Here is a 4,820-nt window from a genome sequence, read left to right as displayed (position 1 = left end):
CACACTTACCGAGAGTACACCATCTAAAATACAGGTTACCAAGAGGACACCATCTAAATACATGTTACCAAGAGGACACCATCTGAAATACAGGTTACCAAGAGAACACCATCAAAAATACAGGTTACCAAGAGTACACCATGTAAAATACAGGTTACCAAGAGGACACCATCTAAATACATGTTACCAAGATGACACCATCTAAATACATGTTACCAAGAGGACACCATCTAAAATACAGGTTACCAAGAGAACACCATCAAAAATACAAGTTACCAAGAGGACACCATCTAAAATCAAGAGGACACCATCAAACATACAAGTTACCAAGAGGACACCATCTCAATACAAGTTGCCAAGAGTATACCATCTAAAACCAAGAGGACACCATCTAAAACCAAGAAGACGCCATCTAAAATCAAGAAGACACCATCTAAAACCAAAAGTACACCATCTAAAACCAAGAGGACACCAGCTAAAATCAAGAGGACACCATCAAAAATACAAGTTACCAAGATGACACCATCTAAAACCAAGAAGACACCATCTAAAACCAAGAGTACACCATCTAAAGCCAAGAGGACACCATCTAAAACCAAGAGGACACCATCTAAAACCAAGAGAACACCATCTAAAACCAAGAGTACATCATCTAAAATCAAGAGGACACCATCAAAAATACAAGTTACCAAGATGACACCATCTAAAACCAAGAAGACACCATCTAAAACCAAGAGTACACCATCTAAAGCCAAGAGGACACCATCTAAAACCAAGAGGACACCATCTAAAACCAAGAGAACACCATCTAAAACCAAGAGTACATCATCTAAAATCAAGAGGACACCATCTGAAATACAGGTTACCAAGAGAACACCATCAAAAATACAGGTTACCAAGAGTACACCATGTAAAATACAGGTTACCAAGAGGACACCATCTAAATACATGTTACCAAGATGACACCATCTAAATACATGTTACCAAGAGGACACCATCTAAAATACAGGTTACCAAGAGAACACCATCAAAAATACAAGTTACCAAGATGACACCATCTAAATACATGTTACCAAGAGGACACCATCTAAAATACAGGTTACCAAGAGAACACCATCAAAAATACAAGTTACCAAGAGGACACCATCTAAAATACAGGTTACCAAGAGAACACCATCAAAAATACAAGTTACCAAGAGGACACCATCTAAAATCAAGAGGACACCATCAAACATACAAGTTACCAAGAGGACACCATCTCAATACAAGTTGCCAAGAGTATACCATCTAAAACCAAGAGGACACCATCTAAAACCAAGAAGACGCCATCTAAAATCAAGAAGACACCATCTAAAACCAAAAGTACACCATCTAAAACCAAGAGGACACCAGCTAAAATCAAGAGGACACCATCAAAAATACAAGTTACCAAGATGACACCATCTAAAACCAAGAAGACACCATCTAAAACCAAGAGTACACCATCTAAAGCCAAGAGGACACCATCTAAAACCAAGAGGACACCATCTAAAACCAAGAGAACACCATCTAAAACCAAGAGTACATCATCTAAAATCAAGAGGACACCATCAAAAATACAAGTTACCAAGATGACACCATCTAAAACCAAGAAGACACCATCTAAAACCAAGAGTACACCATCTAAAGCCAAGAGGACACCATCTAAAACCAAGAGGACACCATCTAAAACCAAGAGAACACCATCTAAAACCAAGAGTACATCATCTAAAATCAAGAGGACACCATCTAAAATCAAGAGGACACAAGAGGACAATCAAGAGGACATGTAGGTGCTCTTCGCGGGATGCGCTTGTGACGAGGATGTCATCCAGATAGACGTAGACGAAATCCAAGTCGCGCAAGACGCTGTCCATGAGGCGCTGGAACGCCTGAGCCGCATTCTTCAAACCGAAGGGCATCCGAAGAAATTCGAAAAGACCGAACGGCGTGATGACAGCTGTCTTTGGGATGTCCTCCGGCCTGACGGGGACCTGGTGGTAACCACGTATGAGGTCCACCTTCGAGAAGAAGGACATAATCGCCAAGCGGGCGGAAAAGTCCTGAATATGGGGGACGGGGTAGCGGTCGGGGGTGGTGGCGTCGTTGAGACGGCGGTAGTCCCCGCACGGTCGCCATCCCCTGCCGGGCTTAGGCACGATGTGGTGCGGCGATGCCCAAGCGCTCTCAGAGCGCCGCACGATGCCGAGCCACTCCAGCGTAGCAAACTCCGCTTTAGCTACCGCGAGCTTCGTCGGCTCGAGGCGGCGTGCCCGGGCGTAGACCGGTGGCCCGGCGGTGGGGATGTGATGTTCCACCCCGTGCTTGACGGTCCCCGCCGAGAAGGTGGGCCTCGTGAGGGCCGGGAAACGGGCGAGGAGGCGGGTGAATTCGTCCGCTGCCGGAAGCGTGCAGATGAACCTGGCCGGAACCGAACCGCTCAGCAAGCCACACGGCGAGCCGCTCGATGAGCCGCTCCATGCGCTGCTCAACGAGGCGGGCAGCGCGCAAGCGAGCGAGCTGAACGTCTCAGCCTGGACAAGCCTTCTGTGCTTGACGTCGACCAACAGGCCATTGGCACAGAGGAAGTCCGTGCCGAGCAGTGCCATAGGCACGTCGGCAGTGACGAACGACCATCGGAAAACCTGCCCTCCGAACCGCAGAGAAAGGCAGCATTTTCTGTACATGCGAATGGGCGTACCGTTGGCGGCAAGCAGCACGGGGCCCCGGCCCGCGGTCTGCTTGTCGGACGTACCGGCGGGAACGACACTCACCTGCGCTCCCGTGTCGCACAGGTAACGGCGCCCGGATAAGGTGTTCGTTATGTACAGGAGGCTGTTTAATCGGCCGGCGCTCAGTGCCACTACCGAGGGCCGGCACGGGCGTTTCCCGACCTGCCGAATGAGCACGGCGGTCGACATTGCCGGGCCTCATGGCCGAACTTAGCGTGGAAATGGCACCAGGTTTGCGGCGAAGCCGGAGGCCGCGGTTTCTGCGGTGGTAGTGGGCGGGGCGTGGCGGCCGCCACGAGGCGCCCCTCGGAGCAGGGGTGGGCACCCGCAGGAGGTTCAGCGGCTACGCGATGCGTCACGTAGTAGGGGTGGGCATCCGCAGCAGTTACGGGCTCGGGAGCCGCTACGGCCGCACCGAAACTCGCCCGCGTGTCCAAAGCCGCGTAGAACTTGTCGGCCTCGGCCGCGAGCGCGCAGGGTTCCGTTGTCGCGGAACCGGCCAACGCGAGGCGTACTCGTGCCGGCAGCTGGCGTCGAAACAACGCCCGGAATAGAGCGTTCGGGGTTTCGTCGCCCATGAGCGACAGCATATGGTCCATTCGGACCGACGGTCGCGTGTCACCGTGTTCGGGGAGGTCCAAGAGGCGATCGGCCCGTGCGTCCACCGTGAGGCCGAACGTGGTGAGGAGGAGACGCTTGATCGCCTCGTACCTGTCGTCGGCCGGTGGGTTCCTCAGGACCGACACGACGCGGGCGGCCGCGCCGGCCCCGAGGGAGGCGACCACGTGGCAGTAGCGTGTCTCGTCCGCCGTGATGCGTCGAAGCCTGAAGTGGGCTTCGGCCTGCAGGAACCAGATCTCCGCCTGAGCTCCCCAGAACTCGGGGAGCTTTATCGCTACCGCGTTGGTTGCCATGGCTGTGGCGGGTTCGGGTGGTCAGTGATGGCTGACCAGAACGTCGGAGGTCACCAATGAAGCGCGGTGCTACGCGCGCGACTTGCTACCAAGGAGGAAGCAGACAACGCGGTTAAAACAAAAGTGTCTTTATTGACAAGAGGTCACTGTAGCACTGGAGCGTTCCGGGCTGCGTGCCCGGTGTATATCCCGCGGCCATGCCTACCCCTCGGGCGTGGCCGCCGCCCACTTGGTGCGTGGAATGATGCCCTCGCGCCAGTGAGCTTTCGTGTCCGCCACAACACCATCTAAAATCAAGAGGACACCATCTAAAATCAAGAGGACACCATCAAAAATACATGTTACCAAGAGGACACCATCTAAAACCAAGAAGACACCATCTAAAACCAAGAGGACACCATCTAAAACCAAGAGGACACCATCTAAAACCAAGAGGACACCATCTAAAACCAAGAGGACACCATCTAAAACCAAGAGGACACCATCTAAAACCAAGAGGACGCCATATAAAACGAAGAGGGACTCCATATAAAACCAAGAGGACACCATCTAAAACCAAGAGGACACCATCTAAAACCAAGAGGACACCATCTAAAGCCAGGAGGACACCATCTAAAGCCAAGAGGACACCATCTAAAACCAAGAGGACACCATCTAAAACCAAGAGTATATCATCTAAAACCAAGAGACCACCATCTAAAATCAAGAGGACACCATCTAAAACCAAGAGACCACCATCTAAAACAAGAGACCACCATCTAAAACCAAGAGACCACCATCTAAAACCAAGAGACCACCATCTAAAACCAAGAGACCACCATCTAAAACCAGAGACCACCATCTAAAACACAAGAGACCACCATCTAAAATCAAGAGGACACCATCTAAAACCAAAAGTACATCATCTAAATTCTAAAACGTTTTAACAGTCGGTCCAGAGTCTAGTCAGAAGTGATTTAATAATGAATGGAATGGACTTCACACAAAACGTTGTTGAGGCTCTGAGTGTTACTTTCTTCAAAAAGAGTCCTCCCTGCACTGTACTGGTGGAACGAGAGATTTCAGAACGCTAGTCCTCGAGTACGTGCAGTGCAGTCGTTAAGTTGTATACAAACCAGTTGTGTACATCAGGATGTTCACGTGACGTGCCATGACT

Source organism: Myxine glutinosa, chromosome 13 (genome assembly GCF_964187855.1).
Source record: "Myxine glutinosa chromosome 13, kmMyxGlut1.1, whole genome shotgun sequence".
Taxonomy (NCBI): Eukaryota; Metazoa; Chordata; class Myxini; order Myxiniformes; family Myxinidae; genus Myxine; species Myxine glutinosa.
Note: the sequence above shows the minus strand (reverse complement) of the source record.